Below are 26,314 nucleotides of genomic sequence, written 5' to 3'. Positions count from 1 at the left end.
TCCTAGCACAAAGACACACTCATCCACCCCAACAGACAAACATGCATGTCCCAGCTGTAAGCACTATACCACACGCAAAGCACTTTAGACTGCACAAGATGTAGGAAAAGCACTGTATAAATATCAATACAATATAACACATTCCCATAGAAGACTGACCAGTTTAGTTCCTATGTCAGCTGCTTTCACAAAACATGAAGGACACCATGATTGCATTGGAAGGGTGTTTAGTCTGTTTAGCACAATGTTATTCAATATCTCGCATAATGAATAACATTATACTAAACAGACTAAACATTCTTGGAGTGAAGCACGCAGTGATAAGCTGAGTGTGCACTGTAAACAGACGAAACATTCTTGGAGTAAAGCCCGGACTGATAAGCTGTGTGTGCACTGTACAGTTAGTATAAGAACATGACTTCCCCTCGCCAAAGGCAGTCCACACCTAAACAAATGGTGGTCTTGATGCTAGTAAGTGATGATATTGTCACTTCCTCCTACTAGAAGGATAAGAAGAGCCAGTGTGCTATTAAACGATGAGTAGAGTGGCCAGTCTCCCTCTCCTTCTCTTTTTCTCCCTCTCCTTCTCTCTCTCTCATTCTCTCTCTCTCTCTCCCTCCCTATTTCTCTCCCTCTCTCTCTCCTCTCCCCCCCACAGGTGAGATTCCTTCTGGCATTGGATGACATTTTCATTAGTTGTTTTGTTTCCTGGAATCTTGGTCAGGCCCCATCTGTGACCCTTTGTCACTGAGACTACTTAAGGTGCAATGTTTCTCTCATGCACTACAGTATTAGTCCTGGGGAAGTGGTTGTGGGGTGGGTCTCTGGAGTCACAGTCCTGTGTGGTCTAGACTCTGGTAGTGAGTTAGTCTTTCTGCAAAGTGGGGGCCACAGTGGGTCAGAACACCACACTCCTGCCAGAAAGTGGGCCCAGTGAGGCTGGCAGTGGCTGTTGTGCCTCCTCCATGTGGTGGGTAGGATGGGGATAAGTGCACTGTGGCTACGCGTATTACTGACTGCTGTGACCCTGGGTGCCCTGGTGATCTTATTTTGGGCCCTAACTCATCTCCTCCAGTAGCAGCCTACCCAAGCTTTTCTGTTTCTGGCTTTTGGGTGCCCTCCGTGACCGGCGTCTTTCAGCACTGCTAGTCTCAGGAACAGTGCTTAGTCCTCAGAGAGTTTGTGGCAGAAAGGAAGGAACTTGGAGACTTTCGGTCTGGGATTAAGCATCATGCTGTAAAGCTTCGGCAACCATCCTGTTGGGTTGAATATAACTGGCCCAGGCTTTAGATCCACGGTGCACTGGCCGACAGACACCAAAGCCTGCTGCTGCAGCAAATTGTTCTTGTTTCACCTGCCCACTAGGAGCTCCCCAATCACTGCACCTCCACAAACAAGTGAGCAAAGTCCTGGGGAGGAAGAGTGAAGAATAGCTGCATCTCCACCCCAACTTTCTTCTGGTGACCTAGCAAGCAAAACATGAGCTTGCAACCAACTCCTGATCACCAGTCTAGACCTGATAATATGGCCCAAAATTAGGAGTTGCCAGATTCATTGCCACCTAGGTGTCAACCTAAGATTCCATTAACTCTTAAAAAGGGCACTGTAAGCATTCTGAGATCCAAAAGTCATAAAAGAATACATTTGATAAGGTTCACTGTTACCCATCAATAAAAAAAAGCTGTAAAATCTCTAGACCTTAGATGTTACACCCCCTCCTTCTAGCATTGCTCTATCAGGTCTAGATCCGTAGCCATGGAATATTACCAACCTTGTGGACGCCAACCTTAACTGCAAAAAACTGGAGCTGGTGTGGAGAAAAGGCTACATCATTTTTTAGCCGGGATAATTGTGACTGCCAAAAACTGGGCCTGAGAACTCTTTCTTACAGTGACGTTGCTAGCCCATCCTGAGCATTCTTCCTCTGTGATAAAGCTGCCACAAAACTTAAGCAATGAATTAAGACCACTTCCTCTGTAAAATTGACCTGATATGTTGAAGGGTTCCCAGAACTGATTCAAGCAATTCAGAGGATGCAGGATCCTACTGTTCCGCATTTCTCTTGCTTAGGCCTGTTTTTTTCCATTTCCCCCATCTCTCAGTCCAAGTCTTTGTTGATCTCTGGCCCTCAGTCTAACCTGGGTCCCCTATCTACTCATGGTCTCCCCAAACCATGCCATTGGGTCCCCTGTCTACTCATGGTCTCCCCAATTCGTGCCATTGAGTCCTCTGTCTTGAAACAAAAGCTTCTTTTTATTTATCACAACTCTTTAATCAATCCACAGCTTACCCAGTCTGATAATCAGTTTCTGCCCCATCTCCTTTAACCCCTTCCTATCAATTTATCAATTTTATAGGAAAAGCTATTAAGAAACCAACTCTGCTAATTCTTCAAATCAAACACATGGCTTGACCCTGTTCATTCAGGTTTCTGTCCATCTCCTAGGGTGTGGATTCTGCTCTATTCTCAGTAGAGGATGACTTGTGGATACTGGTGGACAATGCTTCTGCTGTCACCCTTTTAGATCTTTCTCTTGTATTCGAAACAATATAGCACCATTGACACTCAGTTCACCTCACTGAGACTGGGGTCCAAGGCATTGCATTTGCCTGGATTGAGGACTATCTTATCAGCAGGTGGTCTATTTTTCCTCTTTCGCTCATTTCAGATCCATTTCTGTGGCTCAACATGGAGTCCCACCCACTTTAGCATGTAAGCACAATCTCTGGTGGAACTCATTCGCTCGTTTGGACTGAAATTCACGAGTTAAGCTGACAACACTGAAATACTGGTCTCATTTCCAGCATTAAGTTGAATTTTCAGAATTGGATGTCAGTGGTAGACTGGATGAGCTGCTGCTCACCCAAATCAGACACTGACAAAACAGAGATTCTGGTCATCTCTGGCACCAGTTCTCCCCAGCACTATGCCTCATTTGTGACCTGCTGATCTGTGTACCAAACCACCACTTTTATACGTAACTTGGGTTTTATTTAAATCAAAACTTTCTATTTCCTCCCAAGTTGACAGCCTGTCCTCCACCTGATTTTTGTCCTTTAAAATGCTTCTTAAAAATCTCTTCTTTCTCCCCAAAGGTCCTCCTAGAGGACATCATGTTATTTTCTACAACATGTTGTTTGCTATGGAGCCCTTGATTTTGATTATTGTCTTTCAATCAGTTATTTCTCGCTAAGATTCCTCAAATATCTTAATCTACATTGGCTATCTCTGCAGCTTTTTCTAGACCAGACTTTTTTTGAATGCTTCCTTTTATTTTGAGAACTTGTATGCCCATTTGTAGCTTCTGTGGGGTGCACTCCTGGTACTTGTCCCCACGGTGCTAAGTCAGGGAAAATATTTTTGGTGTAGAAAGCTGGCTACCTATATAATGTACCAATGTAAAGGGACACTATGTATATGGTCCGAGGTGACTCTTAATGGTTTACAGGGATTACAATAATAATTCCAAAAGCTCTTTTGTGGTAGTATGGGCGAGCAGTTAGGCCTATCGGAGGATAGTATTAAGCATTTATTGCATACACATAGCCAATAAGCGAGAGACACGCTCGATAAAGCAATCCAACACCAATTTATAAAAAATAACAACAATTTTCATATTAATTTAGACACCAAGACCATCATGATTGGGTATGTACTTTTTTAATTATAAATGTTTAAGTCACAATAAAATACACATACTGTGACTTCAGGCGTTAATGTTATCCTATGGGGAATAAACATATACTGCATAGGGTCACTTAGCAACGACTTACAGGACAGTTCTCCTGGACTTGAGGTGAGTATGGGGCAAGGTCCAAGGCAACAGTAACAGGTTACCTCAGAAGGCGCTGTTGTGTCCAGATGCAGAGGTGCATTTTGACGCTGAGTGTCCGATTCACTTCAATGGGAAATGGTCCTGTGGCAAAAAGGCTGCAAGCAGGTATTGGGGGCCAGTCTGGTTGAAGCCAAAGTGGTGGGGGGAGGGGTGGGTCAGGTCTTGGGCACGCAGGGACAGTCAGTCCACTTGAACTCGCGCTAGGGTGCTTGTGTGTGGTGGTGTTTTGAGGCCTTGGATCACGCTGCTGAAGATCCTCATGGTTCTTGGTCCCTGCAGAACGAGGCTGGAGGTGGGGAATGGGGCACTAATCTGGTCAGACCCAAGAGTGAGCTCAGCTTCTGACAGTCTCAGGACCCTGTTGCCTCATTCAGACTCTGGCGGTGGGGTTTAAGTGCTGTGGTGCTTTGAGGCATTGGGTCGCGGTGGTCAGAGACTTCCTCTGTGTTTTGATGACCTTGTGAAGAGGGCGAAGCAGGGCCGAGGGGCCACTCCAGTGACTGGCCTAGTGACAGTAGGTCTGCTTTTGTGCTTTTGGAGTCTGGATTGGACCACCAAAAAGCCCTGGTTGCTGCAAGGGGTCCAGTACCACAGGTCTAGGTGCAGGGAGACTCCGGGAGGGGTCAACATCTCAGGACTTCGGTGAACCACTTGAGCTCCAAACAATCCTGTCCCGGCTCATTGCTCCCTTGGCGGACCCAATGGCCAACATGGACTTTGCAAGCAGTGCCTGCAGATACAAGGGAGCAGCTCTTGCAGCTCTTTGCGAAGTTGGTCCAGCGATTGCCGAAGTGCAAGCAGCCTGCCAGGGTTTCGTGCCACTCTTGGTGCACATCTTCAGTTCTCGCTCTCTTGTGTACTTATTCTTTCTTCCTCAGTTCCCACAAGTCGAGTCTGGACTTCATCTGCTTTCCTGGTGTCAGGGGGGTCTCCTAAATACTCAATTTAGGGGCGTTAAGAGGAGTGAAGAGTAGTAGCCAATGGGCCCCTTATCCTTTGGGTCACTACACCCCCTCAATGACCACTTCCTGTGGGGAGTAGGCATCACCTTGTCTCAGAGTTCCTAATTCCACCACACACAAGATGTTTGAATTCTCTTTTTCCTGTTCACTTCAGGCTATCCACCTTAGGAATGTGCTCATCCTGTAAGTGTGAAACACCTCCTGACTAACTAACTTTCCTGCCTGCCCTGGTGCCAGATGGGCCTCAGGACAAGGGGTTGCCTCTCTCAGGTCTGGGGGAAGCTGGGGCCGCATATCAAATGCTGCAGGGACTTTGAAATCTGTGGACTTGATATGCCGATTTACTAGCCATCCTGCCGAAGGAGACGATAACGCATGCTTCTAGAGCAGGCATTGTTTCTGCAGGGCGAGGGCTCTCACCTGCAGGGGTCAGAAACCTGTCTGTGCAGGCAGGCTGGTCGATACCAGTCAGCCAGCACACTAGAGGACTACTAGATTTCAGGGGGAACATCTAAGGTATCCTCTGGGTTCATGTATTAATAAATCCAACACTGGCATCAGAATATAGTCATTAAAATGAGGTGTTTGATACCAAACACTACTGTTTTCCATGCAGCCATCATGTAGCTGGGTCACTCGTGATGACCAGTGTCCAGTACATGTTAAAAGATGGCTGCCCATTCACTTGCAACATCTAGTAATAGAAATATACATCACAGGGACATATCTGCTCATACACACATGCCCTCACATGTATAATAATGCACCCCGCCTTAGGGCTCTTAAGGCCTGCTGTAGGGGTGACACCGATGTAATACATGCAGTGACTTTGGCATGGCACACAGTGAGTTTGCCAGGTCGTACTTTCACTTTGTGCTGTGGTCAATTTGTTTGTGGGTCCCGGAGGCTGGCATTTGATATGCTGTGACCCCTAGGAACCCTCTTTAGTACCCATTCCCTAGGTACCGGGGTACTATTTACATTTACTAGGGACTTAGAGGGGTGCTAAAGTCCTGTGCTGATTGTAAAACAATCAGACATGCCTTGTTTTGGAAAGAGCACAGGCACTGAAGTCTGATTAGCGGCCTCAGGGCACTGACCGAGTCCAAAACCAGCATCTAGTAGTTCTAAAGGGGGGCAAAAAGTGGGGGAACATCTGAAAAGAAGTCCAGTTTCCTACATTGATGATTTGTTTCCTGGCATAACCAGGGAAACAAATGTCATGGTGCAATCCTTCTAAGATATCTAATAATTGCTTTCACGAGGAGCTAGCCACCATCACAAACAGGAACTGAGATGGAAACACTTTTCAGAAATGGAGAACAAGAAGGTATTAAGAAGCAGCAAGTCATACTAACGCTCTCAGAGAATTATTTTAGTCACTAATATTTCTAACGTCATATTTGCAGTTAAAATAAATAACGTTTAATTGTAAACCAACTGGCATGGACTTTAGCAACCCTGTAAGTCCCTACTAAATGGTGGTACTGGTACCTAGGGCATTGGTACTAAATAGGGCCCTACTGGCTGAAGCATGTCTTATGCCACCCTAAGAGACCCATGCACAAAATTATACACAGTCTGCCATCACAGGCTGCGTGACATGGTTCAAACCATGTTTGAAAACATGACATTCACACTACAGCATGCCTTGGATACGATAGGGTGCACTGTAGCACATGTGAGGACATAGCTGCATGAGCAGATATGCCCCTGCAATGTCTAGTGCTATTGCTAGATATTGCAAGTGAGCAGGGAAGCCATCTTAAGGCATGTACTGGACCCTGGTCAAAGCGAGTGTCCCAGCTTCATAATGGCTTCACTGAAACCTATGGTGTTTGGTATCAAACACCTCGTATCAATAAACTCAAACTGATTCCAGTGATGGATTTATTAATACATGCACCCTAAGGGTAACTTAAAGGTGCTTCTTGAGCCCTACTAGTCTTATAGTGTGCTGGCAGACAGGTCTTGTCCAGCCTGCCATCACAGACGAGTTTCTGACCTCCCCCAGGAGGTAAGAGCCCTGCTCTGAGATCAGAAACAATACCGGAAGTTTTTACACCTCCTCCAGCAGGAAGGCTAGTAAATTAGCATGTGAATGCAGGGAGCTTCAAAGGGCACACTGCCTTTAATAAGCAAACCTGGCTTCCCCCAGACCTGAAGGATGCCATCCCCTCCCTGAGGCTCATTTGGCACTAGGACAGGAGGGAAATTAGCTAGTCAAGGAGGCGTGTTAGACCTCTATGCTAGTCACACCCATATGGTGGACTACCCGAAGTGAACATGCAAATTAGGATTTCACCATCTTGTTTTATGGTGAAATTATAAATTCGGGGGCAGGGTGATGCCCACATTCCACAGGAAGTGGTCATATACGGGGTGTACTGACCCCAAGGTTAAGTAGCCCATTGGTTACTATGCTTCACTCCCCTTAACACCCCTAAATTCAGTGTTTAGGTGGACCCCTGACACCAGGAACTTTAGTTGGACCAAAGAATAAGGAGGACACCAAAGAGCCACAAGAATTGAGTGGCATCTGAATTGGCACCAACACTGCTGGCCTGCCTACTGTCCTCAACAAATTGCACCAAAGACTCGTCCTGCAGCTGACCAGCCTCAAAAAACCTGGGAAGGCTGTTCGCACTACAAGAAGTAACCAACATCTCCCTTTGAGCACAGGAGCTGCTTCCCTGCAGGCACTACAGACCGACACAAGAGTCTCTGCCAGTGTGAGCCTCTCTTTGGGTTTAGCCGGATTGGACCCACAGTCCCTCCCTGCAGCCTCTTTGTGCAGGACATGGAAACTGCAATAGTGTTTCACATGGAAAATTTGACACCTGGAAGCACCGCTGCACCTGAGCCCCCCAGCCGTAGTCAAAGTGGGCCAATGGTGCCAACAAGGTCCCAAGACCTTTGAGAGCTGAGCCCCTTTTGGGTTTGGCTGGACTGGTCCCCCAGTCCCCGCCTGCAGCCTGTTGTCACAGGTAACCAAGAACCACAAGTGTCTCCAGCAACGCTACCCTGCCTGACAAAGACCCACCGAGCGCGTGTTGCGGTGGACTGACAGATTGCCTCCATGCCCAAGACACTCCAGACTTGAGCCCCCCCCTATGGGTTCAGCAGACTGGTCATCCAGTCTCCACTTGCAGCTACTTTTCCCCAGGACCGTTTCTCATTAAAATGAATGGGACACCCAACGGTGTAACACACCTCTGCCCCAGTGCCTCCCTAAGTGAACTCTTGGTGCTGTCTCGAACCCTGCCCCATACTCGCCTTAACTCCAGAAAATTGGTCCTGTTCGTTGCTGCTAAGTGCCCTAATGCAGTATGTTTCTTTTCCTATAAGATAACATTAGGGCACCCAATGCTGAAAAGCACCTCTTCACTAGGATGCCCCAATGCCTCCCAAGGTGACTTGTTGGTTCTTTCTTGGGCCTTCCCCCATACTTACCTTAACGGCAGAAGACTGGTCCTGTAAGTCGCTGTTATGTATCCATATGCAGTATATGTGCCTTTTCCCATAGGATAACATTATGCTAAAGAGTCAATACAAGTGTATTTTCTGTATTCTACAAAACTGCTAACTTAAAAAGTATATACCCAGTAGTGAAGTTCTTGGTGTCAAAAATAATAAAATATATATATCTGTGTTATTTTTGGTAATTGATGTCGGGTTTCTTTTCTGTGTGTGCAATAAAAGCTTAACACTATCCTCTGATAAGCTTAAACTGCTTGCGCACACTACCACTCCATATATAGCCAGTTTCCTACAATCAACAATAGAGGTTAACTGCTGATTGTATCGCTCAAGTAGATGGGTCAGATTCTTTGTGATGTGTTGCAAACTCGGGTTAACTCTAGTTGCTGCTGTATTAATATCAAATTAACTGCATTACAAACTAGACTGACAGTTTTTTGCCATTCTTGGTTGTGTTGACGCCATAAGCCAATAAAACTGCAGAACATAATGGTCCGACCATGAGACTGCAGAAGTCTGTAAGGTCTTGCACAACTCTGTCACTACAAACAATGTATGTGCCATCCTTATGTATTGGATAAAATGAGTTCTATTGAAATTAAAAGAAAAAACAATTCTTAGACTTAATTTCAGTGGCAGTTAGGATGAATATCAAAATGCATAAACAGATCACCCATCACCTTATCAGCTGATAAATTACTTCTATGAGGACCTAAGCGTTTAAGCGATGCACCGGGGCAGCTTCTTCATGGTGAATAACAAAAGAAGTTTCATGTCGTTTGGACTGCAATAACAATTTTGATATAAAGCAACTCGAACTGAAGGTGAATGTCATTTGTAATCTTTACACACTTACATGATTGCTTGAAAATTGCATCAGACAGCCACCACTTTTCTCCTTCTAACATGCAGAAATATTATTATAGCCAGGAGGTATTAAGGCCTTCAAAATGGAACAGCAGTCCTCCCTCAACCATTTCTTAGTTAATTAGGTTGTGTATATTAGGACAGTTTTTAATGGCAGAAAGTGCATTTATTAAAGGTCCTAAACTTTTTGAGGTGGATTTACCGGTAGACTCCACTTTATGGCCACCAGCATGGGTGGGCTAGCACAATGCGCGATTGGCAAAAGAGGTCTGAAGGCCTAAAGTCCTAAGCAATTTGTGACATGGAATACTAGGTTTGTCGTAATAAAAAAGCCACATTTCATAATTCACTGAACAAGTAAGTAATTGAGGAAAGACCAATGGTTTCCCCATAGGAGATGCAGCATGCCTGGCCTCTGGGCCATGTTTGGGTGCATATCGGCCTGTGTGCTGTCAAATTCAAAATCAATGATTAATTGGGCAAACAAATAAGCTGTGTAATTATAAAGAATGTTAAGTACAAATCAAAAGGAGTCTTGTAAATTCACCAAAACAAAAAGGACTCCTAATTAGTAACTTACAGAGGGGTACAATCCTTTTTGATAAACATAACCGTCTCATTTTCATTACACCTGTAAAAACCTGACTTTTCCAGCAGTAATCGAGAACGGTCCTTGTGCTCACATTTCAGCAATTATTAGTTTATCACCAAGGTTCCTTCCGCCTTTGTATATTTGTAAACTATTTTTACTTACCATTCTAATGAAACTTTTTATTTTTGTTACATCTGCGGAAAAAAAATAAGACCTTGATTTATTTTATTATTATTTTTTTTTAAATATTCAGTAGTGAAGTGATGGGTTAAAGATAATTGAATTGTAGAGTGGATGGGGGTTGGCGAATGGAAAGGGTGAACAGCGTGGTGTCAGAGAGAATGACATGTCTGAGTCTTTGAATTGCAGCTGAGCAGAGGGAAGTTGAGAGTTAGGGGAACAAAAAACAGCCTCTCAGTCGATTTGCTTATTTGTATAGTTTTTACTTTGGAATTTTCACTGATCTTAAGTTGGTGGCTTCTGCATATTTGGATCTGCGTCTACAGGTTTGGTGTAGGGGCCATTTGTCTCCTTCAGAAAAAATTGAGTTTATTGCTGTAGGAAGTTGGCTCTGTATGTGCTATTTCAAAGTAAGGAATAGCATGCACAGAGTCCAAGGGTTCCCCTTAGAGGTAAAATAGTGGTAAAAATAGATAATACTAATGCTCTATTTTGTGGTAGTGTGGTCGAGCAGTAGGCTTATCCAAGGAGTAGTGTTAAGCATTTGTTGTACATACACATAGACAATAAATGAGGTACACACACTCAGAGACAAATCCAGCCAATAGGTTTTTGTATAGAAAAATATCTTTTCTTAGTTTATTTTAAGAACCACATGTTCAAATTCTACATGTAATATCTCATTCGAAAGGTATTGCAGGTAAGTACTTTAGGAACTTCAAATCATCAAAATTGCATGTATACTTTTCAAGTTATTCACAAATAGCTGTTTTAAAAGTGGACACTTAGTGCAATTTTCACAGTTCCTAGGGGAGGTAAGTATTTGTTAGGTTAACCAGGTAAGTAAGACACTTACAGGGCTCAGTTCTTGGTCCAAGGTAGCCCACCGTTGGGGGTTCAGAGCAACCCCAAAGTCACCACACCAGCAGCTCAGGGCCGGTCAGGTGCAGAGTTCAAAGTGGTGCCCAAAACACATAGGCCAGAATGGAGAGAAGGGGGTGCCCCGGTTCCGGTCTGCTTGCAGGTAAGTACCCGCGTCTTCGGAGGGCAGACCAGGGGGGTTTTGTAGGGCACCGGGGGGGACACAAGTCCACACCGAAATTTCACCCTCAGCGGCGCGGGGGCGGCCGGGTGCAGTGTAGAAACAAGCGTCGGGTTCGCAATGTTAGTCTATGAGAGATCTCGGGATCTCTTCAGCGCTGCAGGCAGGCAAGGGGGGGATTCCTCGGGGAAACCTCCACTTGGGCAAGGGAGAGGGACTCCTGGGGGTCACTTCTCCAGTGAAAGTCCGGTCCTTCAGGTCCTGGGGGCTGCGGGTGCAGGGTCTCTCCCAGGCGTCGGGACTTTAGGTTCAAAGAGTCGCGGTCAGGGGAAGCCTCGGGATTCCCTCTGCAGGCGGCGCTGTGGGGGCTCAGGGGGGACAGGTTTTGGTACTCACAGTATCAGAGTAGTCCTGGGGTCCCTCCTGAGGTGTCGGATCTCCACCAGCCGAGTCGGGGTCGCCGGGTGCAGTGTTGCAAGTCTCACGCTTCTTGCGGGGAGCTTGCAGGGTTCTTTCAAGGCTGCTGGAAACAAAGTTGCAGCCTTTCTTGGAGCAGGTCCGCTGTCCTCGGGAGTTTCTTGTCTTTTCGAAGCAGGGGCAGTCCTCAGAGGATGTCGAGGTCGCTGGTCCCTTTGGAAGGCGTCGCTGGAGCAGGATCTTTGGAAGGCAGGAGACAGGCCGGTGAGTTTCTGGAGCCAAGGCAGTTGTCGTCTTCTGGTCTTCCTCTGCAGGGGTTTTCAGCTAGGCAGTCCTTCTTCTTGTAGTTGCAGGAATCTCATTTTCTAGGGTTCAGGGTAGCCCTTAAATACTAAATTTAAGGGCGTGTTTAGGTCTGGGGGGTTAGTAGCCAATGGCTACTAGCCCTGAGGGTGGGTACACCCTCTTTGTGCCTCCTCCCAAGGGGAGGGGGTCACAATCCTAACCCTATTGGGGGAATCCTCCATCTGCAAGATGGAGGATTTCTAAAAGTTAGAGTCACTTCAGCTCAGGACACCTTAGGGGCTGTCCTGACTGGCCAGTGACTCCTCCTTGTTTTTCTCATTATTTTCTCCGGCCTTGCCGCCAAAAGTGGGGCCTGGCCGGAGGGGGCGGGCAACTCCACTAGCTGGAGTGTCCTGCTGGGTTGGCACAAAGGAGGTGAGCCTTTGAGGCTCACCGCCAGGTGTGACAATTCCTGCCTGGGGGAGGTGTTAGCATCTCCACCCAGTGCAGGCTTTGTTACTGGCCTCAGAGTGACAAAGGCACTCTCCCCATGGGGCCAGCAACATGTCTCGGTTTGTGGCAGGCTGCTAAAACTAGTCAGCCTACACAGATAGTCGGTTAAGTTTCAGGGGGCACCTCTAAGGTGCCCTCTGTGGTGTATTTTACAATAAAATGTACACTGGCATCAGTGTGCATTTATTGTGCTGAGAAGTTTGATACCAAACTTCCCAGTTTTCAGTGTAGCCATTATGGTGCTGTGGAGTTCGTGTAAAACAGACTCCCAGACCATATACTCTTATGGCTACCCTGCACTTACAATGTCTAAGGTTTTGTTTAGACACTGTAGGGGCACAGTGCTCATGCACTGGTACCCTCACCTATGGTATAGTGCACCCTGCCTTAGGGCTGTAAGGCCTGCTAGAGGGGTGTCTTACCTATACTGCATAGGCAGTGAGAGGCTGGCATGGCACCCTGAGGGGAGTGCCATGTCGACTTACTCATTTTGTTCTCACTAGCACACACAGGCTTGTAAGCAGTGTGTCTGTGCTGAGTGAGGGGTCTCTAGGGTGGCATAAGACATGCTGCAGCCCTTAGAGACCTTTCTTGGCATCAGGGCCCTTGGTACTAGAAGTACCAGATACAAGGGACTTATCTGAATGCCAGGGTGTGCCAATTGTGGATACAATGGTACCTTTTAGGTGAAGGAACACTGGTGCTGGGGCCTGGTTAGCAGGGTCCCAGCACACTTCTCAGTCAAGTCAGCATCAGTATCAGGCAAAAAGTGGGGGGTAACTGCAACAGGGAGCCATTTCTTTACACAAGCCCCCCCCCAGCCCACAGGCCAGGAGACTCAGCCCAAGCTGGGAGAGTCTTCCTAGTCTGTCAGGCGAGGAAGAGTAGGAGAAATAGGCTGGTTAGTTGCAGGGCCTACTCTGCCTTACATCCTTCTGTTCAGGTCATTCCCTTTGGGGAACTGACCCACTTCCACAGTGATAGGACCTAGTCTGAATTGCCTCTGGTCTGCCTCTTCAATGTCTCCACCCATTCTTTCTATTTTGGTCTTAGAGGTGTCCACCTCTGCTAACCTTATCTTGGCCAGGGTCACCCCTAGCTTACCCAGAGAGGTTACCCAGAGCTGGAGTAACCCCACCATGACCAATAGGGTCAGGGGGCCTAACTTGCTATTTGGCATGGGGTCAGACCACCATGCTAAGGATAGTGCAGCCATAAAGGCTAACACCCAGCAGAGGCCACTGACAGCTGTCAGTGCCCAGAACCACACCTTTAGCTCTTCACCTAAAAGGGAAGGGGCTAAGTTACAGGCCTCTTTGGGTTCAGGTTGCCTGTCTGCTGTATTAGAGTGGGGGGTTACCACATCTTGTAGTAAACACCCTTCTTCCACTCTTTCTTCTGTTAGCTGAGGAGCCACCCACTCAGTTTTAACAGTTGCCTGACTAGCCAGGACTTCTTGTGGGTCAGGTTGGACTTTATCAGGGCCATTTTTGGAGTTCTCCCCTACTGGAGCAGAATCTCCTTGGCTTGCTGTAACCTTGGCTAAAGGTTGTCCACCCTTCCTACTCTGTTTTCTTTTCTTCTTCTTCTGGGGCCTGCTTGCCTTTACTGCAGAGGCAGGACTTCCAGAATCCTTGGGAGAGGACTGGCACTGGACCAGTTCCTCTCTTGGGCTCTGACTAACCTCTGGGTAGTCATTTCCAAGGAGACAATCAAGGGGGAGGTCTGTACTGACTACTACCCTTCTCCAGCTAAGAGTGCCACCCACTTCTATGGGCACTAAAGCCACAGGCCTCTTAGTGACCCTGTCTAGGCTAACTCTTACCCTGGCAGTCTCACCTGGGAGGTACTGGTTTGAGAGCACCAGCCTGTCATGCACAATAGTGTGACTGGCACAAGTGTCTCTCAGGGCAGTGGTTGGGATTCCATTCACCAGTAGGTGGTGGAAGTGTCTACTTCCCTCTGGAATCTCCAACTCACCTGTGGGGCCCTGTTTCCAGTTGAAGGCTAGGAAGACCTCCTCATCTGAGGAGTCATCTCCCATGGCTACACTGGTTACCCCAGGAATTTTGTTCTGGGGTTTGTTTTTGGGACAAGAAGTGTCCTTGGTGTGGTGCCCAGACTGGTTACAGTTGTGGCACCATGCCTTAGTGGCATCCCAGTTCTTACCCTGGTACCCACCTTTGTTTTGGGTTGTGTCCTGGGGCCCACCCACCTGTTCTGGTTTTTGGGGGCCTACAGAGGACTCTTTTTCTTTGTTTCTAGTGTCACCCACTTTCTCCTGGGGAGTTTTTGTAACCCCTTTCTTTTGGTCACCCCCAGTGGAAGTTTTGGTTACCCTAGTCTTGACCCAGTGGTCTGCCTTCTTTCCCAATTCTTGGGGAGAAATTGGACCTAGGTCTACCAGATACTGATGCAACTTTTCATTGAAGCAGTTACTTAAAATGTGTTCTTTCATAAACAAATTATAAAGCCCAACATAGTCACACACTTCATTTCCAGTTAACCAACCATCTAGTGTTTTTACTGAGTAGTCTACAAAATCAACCCAGGTCTGGCTCGAGGATTTTTGAGCCCCCCTGAATCTAATTCTATACTCCTCAGTGGAGAATCCAAAGCCCTCAATCAGGGTACCCTTCATGAGGTCATAAGATTCTGCATCTTTTCCAGAGAGTGTGAGGAGTCTATCCCTACACTTTCCAGTGAACATTTCCCAAAGGAGAGCACCCCAGTGAGATCTGTTCACTTTTCTGGTTACACAAGCCCTCTCAAAAGCTGTGAACCATTTGGTGATGTCATCACCATCTTCATATTTTGTTACAATCCCTTTGGGGATTTTTAGGATGTCAGGAGAATCTCTGACCCTATTTAAGTTGCTGCCACCATTGATGGGACCTAGGCCCATCTCTTTTCTTTCCCTTTCTATGGCTAGGAGCTGCTTTTCCAAAGCCAATCTTTTTACCATCCTGGCTAACAGGGGGTCATCTTCACTGAGAGCATCCTCAGTGATTTCAGAAATGCTGGACCCTCCTGTGAGGGAAGCAACATTTCTGACTATCATTTTTGGAGACAGGGCTTGAGAGGCCCTGGTCTCCCTATTTAGGACTGGAAGGGGGGAATTGCCCTCCAAGTCACTAATTTCTTCCTCTGTGAAGTCATCCTCAGAGGGGTTGGCTTTTTCAAACTCTGCCAACAGCTCCTGGAGCTGAATTTTGGTAGGTCTGGAGCCAATGGTTATTTTCTTTATATTACAGAGAGACCTTAGCTCCCTCATCTTAAGATGGAGGTAAGGTGTGGTGTCGAGTTCCACCACATTCATCTCTGTATCAGACATTATTTTGCTAAAAGTTGGAAGACTTTTTAAAGAATCTAAAACTGTTTCTAGAATCTAATTTCAAACCTTTAACAAACTTTTAAACTCTAAAAGACAATGCTAAACAGGGACTTAACACACAAGGCCCTAGCAGGACTTTTAAGAATTTAGAAAAATTTCAAATTGCAAAAATGAATTTCTAATGACAATTTTGGAATTTGTCGTGTGATCAGGTATTGGCTGAGTAGTCCAGCAAATGCAAAGTCTTGTACCCCACCGCTGATCCACCAATGTAGGAAGTTGGCTCTGTATGTGCTATTTCAAAGTAAGGAATAGCATGCACAGAGTCCAAGGGTTCCCCTTAGAGGTAAAATAGTGGTAAAAATAGATAATACTAATGCTCTATTTTGTGGTAGTGTGGTCGAGCAGTAGGCTTATCCAAGGAGTAGTGTTAAGCATTTGTTGTACATACACATAGACAATAAATGAGGTACACACACTCAGAGACAAATCCAGCCAATAGGTTTTTGTATAGAAAAATATCTTTTCTTAGTTTATTTTAAGAACCACATGTTCAAATTCTACATGTAATATCTCATTCGAAAGGTATTGCAGGTAAGTACTTTAGGAACTTCAAATCATCAAAATTGCATGTATACTTTTCAAGTTATTCACAAATAGCTGTTTTAAAAGTGGACACTTAGTGCAATTTTCACAGTTCCTAGGGGAGGTAAGTATTTGTTAGGTTAACCAGGTAAGTAAGACACTTACAGGGCTCAGTTCTTGGTCCAAGGTAGCCCACCGTTGGGGGTTCAGAGCAACCCCAAAGTCACCACTCCAGCAGCTCAGGGCCGGTCAGGTGCAGAGTTCAAAGTGGTGCCCAAAACACATAGGCCAGAATGGAGAGAAGGGGGTGCCCCGGTTCCGGTCTGCTTGCAGGTAAGTACCCGCGTCTTCGGATGGCAGACCAGGGGGGTTTTGTAGGGCACCGGGGGGGACACAAGTCCACACCGAAATTTCACCCTCAGCGGCGCGGGGGCGGCCGGGTGCAGTGTAGAAACAAGCGTCGGGTTCGCAATGTTAGTCTATGAGAGATCTCGGGATCTCTTCAGCGCTGCAGGCAGGCAAGGGGGGGATTCCTCGGGGAAACCTCCACTTGGGCAAGGGAGAGGGACTCCTGGGGGTCACTTCTCCAGTGAAAGTCCGGTCCTTCAGGTCCTGGGGGCTGCGGGTGCAGGGTCTCTCCCAGGCGTCGGGACTTTAGGTTCAAAGAGTCGCGGTCAGGGGAAGCCTCGGGATTCCCTCTGCAGGCGGCGCTGTGGGGGCTCAGGGGGGACAGGTTTTGGTACTCACAGTATCAGAGTAGTCCTGGGGTCCCTCCTGAGGTGTCGGATCTCCACCAGCCGAGTCGGGGTCGCCGGGTGCAGTGTTGCAAGTCTCACGCTTCTTGCGGGGAGCTTGCAGGGTTCTTTCAAGGCTGCTGGAAACAAAGTTGCAGCCTTTCTTGGAGCAGGTCCGCTGTCCTCGGGAGTTTCTTGTCTTTTCGAAGCAGGGGCAGTCCTCAGAGGATGTCGAGGTCGCTGGTCCCTTTGGAAGGCGTCGCTGGAGCAGGATCTTTGGAAGGCAGGAGACAGGCCGGTGAGTTTCTGGAGCCAAGGCAGTTGTCGTCTTCTGGTCTTCCTCTGCAGGGGTTTTCAGCTAGGCAGTCCTTCTTCTTGTAGTTGCAGGAATCTCATTTTCTAGGGTTCAGGGTAGCCCTTAAATACTAAATTTAAGGGCGTGTTTAGGTCTGGGGGGTTAGTAGCCAATGGCTACTAGCCCTGAGGGTGGGTACACCCTCTTTGTGCCTCCTCCCAAGGGGAGGGGGTCACAATCCTAACCCTATTGGGGGAATCCTCCATCTGCAAGATGGAGGATTTCTAAAAGTTAGAGTCACTTCAGCTCAGGACACCTTAGGGGCTGTCCTGACTGGCCAGTGACTCCTCCTTGTTTTTCTCATTATTTTCTCCGGCCTTGCCGCCAAAAGTGGGGCCTGGCCGGAGGGGGCGGGCAACTCCACTAGCTGGAGTGTCCTGCTGGGTTGGCACAAAGGAGGTGAGCCTTTGAGGCTCACCGCCAGGTGTGACAATTCCTGCCTGGGGGAGGTGTTAGCATCTCCACCCAGTGCAGGCTTTGTTACTGGCCTCAGAGTGACAAAGGCACTCTCCCCATGGGGCCAGCAACATGTCTCGGTTTGTGGCAGGCTGCTAAAACTAGTCAGCCTACACAGATAGTCGGTTAAGTTTCAGGGGGCACCTCTAAGGTGCCCTCTGTGGTGTATTTTACAATAAAATGTACACTGGCATCAGTGTGCATTTATTGTGCTGAGAAGTTTGATACCAAACTTCCCAGTTTTCAGTGTAGCCATTATGGTGCTGTGGAGTTCGTGTAAAACAGACTCCCAGACCATATACTCTTATGGCTACCCTGCACTTACAATGTCTAAGGTTTTGTTTAGACACTGTAGGGGCACAGTGCTCATGCACTGGTACCCTCACCTATGGTATAGTGCACCCTGCCTTAGGGCTGTAAGGCCTGCTAGAGGGGTGTCTTACCTATACTGCATAGGCAGTGAGAGGCTGGCATGGCACCCTGAGGGGAGTGCCATGTCGACTTACTCATTTTGTTCTCACTAGCACACACAGGCTTGTAAGCAGTGTGTCTGTGCTGAGTGAGGGGTCTCTAGGGTGGCATAAGACATGCTGCAGCCCTTAGAGACCTTTCTTGGCATCAGGGCCCTTGGTACTAGAAGTACCAGATACAAGGGACTTATCTGAATGCCAGGGTGTGCCAATTGTGGATACAATGGTACCTTTTAGGTGAAGGAACACTGGTGCTGGGGCCTGGTTAGCAGGGTCCCAGCACACTTCTCAGTCAAGTCAGCATCAGTATCAGGCAAAAAGTGGGGGGTAACTGCAACAGGGAGCCATTTCTTTACAATTGCCTTAGAGTATGGAAATGGAACTGATGCATCAACTCATAATGCTTCTTCTGCTTTTAATTTTGTATCTGAATGCAAACATTATTTGATGATTAGTTGAACTTGCGGTGTGTCTAATTAGATGAGTGCCTTTGCAGTGTCATATAATTTTGAAGAGTGTAGGAAACCAGGCTTTTTGCACCTGGTTTTGCCCCCGCCCCACTTTTTGCCCCCATTAGAACTGCTAGATGCTGGTGTTCGACGCTGACAGTGCATGAAGCCTGCTTACAATGCTTCAGTGACTGTGTTTTCCCCCCTAAAAACGACATACTCAGTTGTGTACAATTGGCACACACTCTAGCACCTCTGTAAGTCCCTAGTGAATGGTACCTTGTGACCTGGTGCATGGGTACTGAAGAGTGTCCCTAAGGCTGTAGCATGTATTATGCCACCCTAAGGGACCCACACACAAATTACTTGCAGACTGCCAATGCAGATTCTTCAGACTACATGTCATGGTACAAACCATGAGTGAAAACACATTGACACTCACTGTGTGCCAGGCCAAAGTCATGCATATAATATACGTAAGTCAGGGGGCATTATATTTTATGTGAGGACAAAGAAGCATGAGCAAATATGTCCCTGTGATGTCTGGTTCTATTACTAGATATTGCACATGAACAGGGAAGCCATCTTAAGGTATGTACTGGGCACTGGTCATTACGACCTACCAAGCTACATAATGACTTTACTGAAACCTATGGTGTTCGGTGTCAAACACCTTTGTAAGGAAATGCCTCCTTGGCATGGTTACCCTCTGACTTTTTGCCTTTGCTGATGCTATGTTTTGAATTGAAAGTGTGCTGAGGCCTGCTAACCAGGCCCCAGCACCAGTGTTCTTTCCCTAACCTGTACTTTTGTATCCACAATTGGCACACCCTGGCATCCAGGTAAGTCCCTTGTAACTGGTACCTCTGGTACCAAGGGCCCTGATGCCAGGGAAGGTCTCTAAGGGCTGCAGCATGTCTTATGCCACCCTGGAGACCCCTCACTCAGCACAGACACACTGCTTGCCAGCTTGTGTGTGCTGGTGAGAACAAAATGAGTAAGTCGACATGGCACTCCCCTCAGGGTGCCATGCCAGCCTCTCACTGCCTATGCCAGTATAGATAAGTCACCCCTCTAGCAGGCCTTACAGCCCTAAGGCAGGGTGCACTATACCATAGGTGAGGGCACCAGTGCATGAGCACTGTGCCCCTACAGTGTCTAAGCAAAACCTTAGACATTGTAAGTGCAGGGTAGCCATAAGAGTATATGGTCTGGGAGTCTGTCAAACACGAACTCCACAGCACCATAATGGCTACACTGAAAACTGGGAAGTTTGGTATCAAACTTCTCAGCACAATAAATGCACACTGATGCCAGTGTACATTTTATTGTAAAATACACCCCAGAGGGCACCTTAGAGGTGCCCCCTGAAACCTTAACCGACTATCTGTGTAGGCTGACTGGTTCCAGCAGCCTGCCACAACCGAAATATGTTGCTGGCCCCATGGAGAGAGTGCCTTTGTCACTCTGAGGCCAGTAACAAAGCCTGCACTGGGTGGAGATGCTAACACCTCCCCCAGGCAGGAGCTGTAACACCTGGCGGTGAGCCTCAAAGGCTCACCCCCTTTGTTCCAGCACCACAGGGCACTCCAGCTAGTGGAGTTGCCCGCCCCCTCCGGCCACGGCCCCACTTTTGGCGGCAAGGCCGGGGGAAATAATGAGAATAACAAGGAGGAGTCACTGGCCAGTCAGGACAGCCCCTAAGGTGTCCTGAGCTGAAGTGACTCTAACTTTTAGAAATCCTCCATCTTGGAGATGGAGGATTCCCCTAATAGGATTAGGGATGTGACCCCCTCCCCTTGGGAGGAGGCACAAAGAGGGTGTACCCACCCTCAGGGCTAGTAGCCATTGGCTACTAACCCCCCAGACCTAAACACGCCCTTAAATTCAGTATTTAAGGGCTTCCCTGAACCTAAGAATTTAGATTCCTGAAACTACAAGAAGAGGAGGACTGCTGAGCTGAAAAACCCCTGCAGAAGAAGAACAGAAGACACCAACTGCTTTGGCCCCAGTCTTACCGGCCTGTCTCCTGCCTTCCAAAGAAACCTGCTCCAGCGACGCTTTCCAAAGGACCAGCGACCTCTGAATCCTCAGAGGACTGCCCTGCTTCAAGAAAGACAAGAAACTCCCGAGGACAGCGGCACTGCTCCAAAAGACCTGCAACTTTGTTTCAAAGGAGCAGATTTAAAGACCCCTGCAACTCCCCGCAAGAAGCGTGAGACTTGCAACACTGCACCCGGCGACCCCGACTCGGCTGGTGGAGAACCAACACCTCAGGGAGGACCCTCCGGCGACTCCGAGTCCGTGAGTAACCAAAGTTGTCCCCCCTGAGCCCCCACAGCGACGCCTGCAGAGGGAATCCCGAGGCTCCCCCTGACCGCGACTGCCTGAACCTAAAGTCCCGACGGCTGGAAAAGACCCTGCACCCGCAGCCCCCAGCACCTGAAGGAACGGAACTTCTGTGCAGGAGTGACCCCCAGGAGGCCCTCTCCCTTGCCCAGGTGGTGGCTACCCAGAGGAGCCCCCCCCTTGCCTGCCTGCACCGCTGAAGAGACCCCTTGGTCTCCCATTGAAATCTACAGAGAACCCGACGCTTGTTTGCACACCGCACCCGGCCGCCCCCGCGCTGCTGAGGGTGTACTTTCTGTGTGGACTTGTGTCCCCCCCGGTGCCCTACAAAACCTTCCTGGTCTGCCCTCCGAAGACGCGGGTACTTACCTGCTGGCAGACTGGAACCGGGGCACCCCCTTCTCTCCATTGAAGCCTATGTGTTTTGGGCACCTCTTTGACCTCTGCACCTGACCGGCCCTGAGCTGCTGGTGTGGTAACTTTGGGGTTGCTCTGAACCCCCAACGGTGGGCTACCTTGGACCCAAAACTGTGACCTGTAAGTGATTTACTTACCTGCTAAAAAATAACAATACTTTACCTCCCCCAGGAACTGTGAAAATTGCACTGTGTCCACTTTTAAAACAGCTATTTGTGTTTTATGTGAAAAGTATTTATGCTACTGTAATTATTCAAAGTTTCTAAAGTACTTACCTGCAATACCTTTCAAATGAGATATTACATGTAGAAATTGAACCTGTGGTTCTTAAAATAAACTAAGAAAAGATATTTTTCTATAACAAAACCTATTGGCTGGATTTGTCTCTGAGTGTGTGTTCCTCATTTATTGCCTGTGTGTATGTACAACAAATGCTTAACACTACTCCTTGGATAAGCCTACTGCTCGACCACACTACCTCAAAATAGAGCATTAGTATTATCTCTTTTTGCCACTATCTTACCTCTAAGGGGAACCCTTGGACTCTGTACATGCTATTCCTTACTTTGAAATAGCACATACAGAGCCAACTTCCTACATTGGTGGATCAGCGGTGGCGTACAAGACTTTGCATTTGCTGGACTACTCAGCCAATACCTGATCACACGACAAATTCCAAAAATTGTCATTAGAAATTGATTTTTTGCAATTTGAAATTTTTCTAAATTCTTTAAAGTCCTGCTAGGGTCTTGTGTTAGTCCCTGTTAGCATTGCTTTTAGAGTTTAAAAGTTTGGTAAAAGTTTGAATTAGATTCTAGAACTAGTTTTAGATTCTTAAAAAGTATTCCAACTTTTAGAAACATAATGTCTAGTACAGATGTGAATGTGGTGGAACTCGACACCACCCCTTACCTCCATCTTAAGATGAGGTAGCTAAGGTCACTCTGTAAATTAAAGAAAATAACAATGGGCCCCAGACCTTCCTAATACAGCTCCAGGAGCTGTTGGCAGAGTTTGAAAAGGCCAACCTCACTGAGGATGGCAACTCAGAGGATGATGATAGTGACTTGGAGGGTGATTCCCCCCTACCAGTCCTATCTAGGGAAGACAGGGCCTCTCAAGCCCTGACTCCAAGCATAATAGTCAGAGATGCTGGCTCCCTCACAGGAGGGACCAACCTCTCTGAAATCACTGAGGATAACTCCAGTGAAGAGGACATCCAGTTAGCCAGGATGGCCAAAAGATTGGCTTTGGAAAGACAGATCCTAGCCATAGAAAGACCAGAGATGGGCCTAGGACCCATCAATGGTGGCAGCAACATAAATAGGGTCAGAGATTCTCCTGACATGTTGAAAATCCCTAAAGGGATTGTAACTAAATATGAAGATGGTGATGACATCACCAAATGGTTCACAGCTTTTGAGAGGGCTTGTGTAACCAGAAAAGTGAACAAATCTCACTGGGGTGCTCTCCTTTGGGAAATGTTCACAGGAAAGTGTAGGGATAGACTCCTCACACTCTCTGGAAAAGATGCAGAATCTTATGACCTCATGAAGGGTACCCTGATTGAGGGCTTTGGATTCTCCACTGAGGAGTATAGGATTAGATTCAGGGGGGCTCAAAAATCCTCGAGCCAGACCTGGGTTGATTATGTTGACTTCTCAGTAAAAACACTAGATGGTTGGATTCAAGGCAGTGGTGTAAGTAATTATGATGGGCTGTACAATTTATTTGTGAAAGAACACCTATTAAGTAATTGTTTCAATGACAAACTGCATCAGCATCTGGTAGACCTAGGACCAATTTCTCCCCAAGAATTGGGAAAGAAGGCGGACCATTGGGTCAAGACTAGGGTGTCCAAAACTTCCACAGGGGGTGACCAAAAGAAAGGGGTCACAAAACCTCCCCAGGGGAAGGGTGGTGAGACAGCCAAAAACAAAAATAGTAAAGAGTCTTCTGCAGGCCCCCAAAAACCTGTACAGGAGGGTGGGCCCAGAGCCTCTTCACAAAACAATTCTGGGTACAAGGGTAAAAACTTTGATCCCAAAAAGGCCTGGTGTCGTAGCTGTAGTCAGTCTGGACACCAAACTGGAGACAAGGCCTGTCCCAAGAAAAATACCACTTCAAACTCCACTCCAGCTAACACTGGAATGGCTAGTCTCCAAGTGGGATCAACAGTGTGCCCAGAGCAAATCAGGTGTCACACTGAAGCTACATTAGTCTCTGAGGGTGGGGTGGATTTAGCCACACTGTGGCTGCCTGGCCCCCTAACATGCAAAAATACAGGCAGCAGCTCTTAATTAATGGGACAAGTGTAGAGGGCCTGAGGGATACAGGTGCCAGTGTCAATATGGTGACAGAGAAACTGGTTTCCCCTGGCCAATACCTGACTGGACAAACCTATCCAGTCACCAATGCTGACAATCAAACTAAAGTACATCCCATGGCAATGGTAACTTTAGAGTGGGGAGGGGTCAATGGCCTGAAACAGGTGGTGGTCTCCTCAAATATCCCAGTAGACTGTTTGCTTGGAAATGACCTGAAGTCCTCAGCATGGGCTGAGACCATGCAGCCATGCTGGGTATCCCTGAACTGGTGTGTGTCAAGACAAGGGCACAGTGCAAGGCACAGGGTGAAAAAGTAGAGCTGGAGTCTGGAAGAAAGGCCCAGCCTACCAAGAGAAGAGAAAAGGAAAGCCAGCTGGGAAACCAGCTGCAACACAACACCAAAAAGAGAACCTCTCTTCTCAGGAAGAAGTTCTGCCCTCTGAGGGAACTGAGCCTATGGAGCTGGAACCTTACCAGGTTGAGCTCTTAGGCCCAGGGGGACCCTCAAGGGAAGAGTTGTGTAAGGGACAAGAAACCTGTCCCTCTCTTGAAGGCCTTAGGCAGCAAGCTGCTGAAGAGTCCAATGGCAAGAAAACTGGAACACATAGGGTCTATTGGGAAGATGGACTCCTGTACACTGAGGCAAGAGATCCCAAACCTGGTGCCACTAGGAGAGTGGTAGTGCCTCAGGCGTTCAGAGAGTTTATTCTGACCTTAGCCCATGATATTCCCCTTGCTGGGCATTTGGGACAAACCAAGACGTGGGAGAGGTTAGTCAACCACTTCTACTGGCCCAACATGTCCCAGAAGGTTAAGGAGTTTTGCATCTCCTGTACCACCTGTCAAGCCAGTGGTAAGACAGGTGGACATCCAAAGGCCCCCCTCATTCCACTTCCAGTGGTGGGGGTCCCCTTTGAAAGAGTGGGTGTGGACATAGTGGGTCCACTTGAACCTCCCACAGCCTCAGGAAATATGTACATCCTAGTAGTAGTGGATCATGCTACTAGGTATCCTGAAGCTATTCCCCTTAGGTCGACTACTGCCCCTGCAGTAGCCAAGGCCCTCATTGGTATCTTTACCAGAGTGGGCTTCCCTAAGGAGGTGGTGTCTGACAGAGGTACCAACTTCATGTCAGCATACCTAAAACACATGTGGAATGAGTGTGGAGTGACTTATTGTAGGAAGTTGGCTCTGTATGTGCTATTTCAAAGTAAGGAATAGCATGCACAGAGTCCAAGGGTTCCCCTTAGAGGTAAAATAGTGGTAAAAATAGATAATACTAATGCTCTATTTTGTGGTAGTGTGGTCGAGCAGTAGGCTTATCCAAGGAGTAGTGTTAAGCATTTGTTGTACATACACATAGACAATAAATGAGGTACACACACTCAGAGACAAATCCAGCCAATAGGTTTTGTTATAGAAAAATATCTTTTCTTAGTTTATTTTAAGAACCACAGGTTCAAATTTAACATGTAATATCTTGTTTGAAAGGTATTGCAGGTAAGTACATTAGGAACTTTGAATCATTTCAATTGCATGTATACTTTTCAAGTTATTCACAAATAGCTATTTCAAAAGTGGACACTTAGTGCAATTTTCACAGTTCCTGGGGGAGGTAAGTTTTTGTTAGTTTTAGCAGGTAAGTAAGACACTTACAGGGTTCAGTTCTTGGTCCAAGGTAGCCCACCGTTGGGGGTTCAGAGCAACCCCAAAGTCACCACACCAGCAGCTCAGGGCCGGTCAGGTGCAGAGTTCAAAGTGGTGCCCAAAACGCATAGGCTAGAATGGAGAGAAGGGGGTGCCCCGGTTCCGGTCTGCTTGCAGGTAAGTACCCGCGTCTTCGGAGGGCAGACCAGTGGGGTTTTGTAGGGCACCGGGGGGGACACAAGCCCACACAGAAATTTCACCCTCAGCAGCGCGGGGGCGGCCGGGTGCAGTGTAGAAACAAGCGTCGGGTTTGCAATGTTAGTCTATGAGAGATCAAGGGATCTCTTCAGCGCTGCAGGCAGGCAAGGGGGGGCTTCCTCGGGGAAACCTCCACTTGGGCAAGGGAGAGGGACTCCTGGGGGTCACTTCTCCAGTGAAAGTCCGGTCCTTCAGGTCCTGGGGGCTGCGGGTGCAGGGTCTTTTCCAGGTGTCGGGACTTAGGTTTCAGAGAATCGCGGTCAGGGGAAGCCTCGGGATTCCCTCTGCAGGCGGCGCTGTGGGGGCTCAGGGGGGACAGGTTTTGGTACTCACAGTCGTAGAGTAGTCCGGGGGTCCTCCCTGAGGTGTTGGTTCTCCACCAGCCGAGTCGGGGTCGCCGGGTGCAGTGTTGCAAGTCTCACGCTTCTTGCGGGGAGATTGCAGGGTCTTTAAAGCTGCTCCTTGAAACAAAGTTGCAGTCTTTTTGGAGCAGGTCCGCTGTCCTCGGGAGTTTCTTGTCTTTTTCGAAGCAGGGCAGTCCTCAGAGGATTCAGAGGTCGCTGGTCCCTTGGAAGGCGTCGCTGGAGCAGAGTTCTTTGGAAGGCAGGAGACAGGCCGGTGAGTTTCTGGAGCCAAGGCAGTTGTCGTCTTCTGGTCTTCCTCTGCAGGGGTTTTCAGCTAGGCAGTCCTTCTTCTTGTAGTTGCAGGAATCTAATTTTCTAGGGTTCAGGGCAGCCCTTAAATACTAAATTTAAGGGC

The 26,314-nt window shown here is 47.7% G+C and overlaps 1 protein-coding gene across 4 annotated transcripts in view; it reads left to right on the top strand.

Annotated features, from left to right (window-relative positions):
* The window catches only part of NAT10 (N-acetyltransferase 10), a 326,800-nt gene that overhangs the window by 227,062 nt on the left and 73,424 nt on the right, over window positions 1-26,314 (top strand). The window lies entirely within an intron of this gene.

This window comes from Pleurodeles waltl, chromosome 3_1 (assembly GCF_031143425.1).
Source record: "Pleurodeles waltl isolate 20211129_DDA chromosome 3_1, aPleWal1.hap1.20221129, whole genome shotgun sequence".
In the NCBI taxonomy this organism is placed as follows: domain Eukaryota; kingdom Metazoa; phylum Chordata; class Amphibia; order Caudata; family Salamandridae; genus Pleurodeles; species Pleurodeles waltl.
Note: the sequence above shows the minus strand (reverse complement) of the source record. Positions and strands in the feature narration are given on the sequence as shown.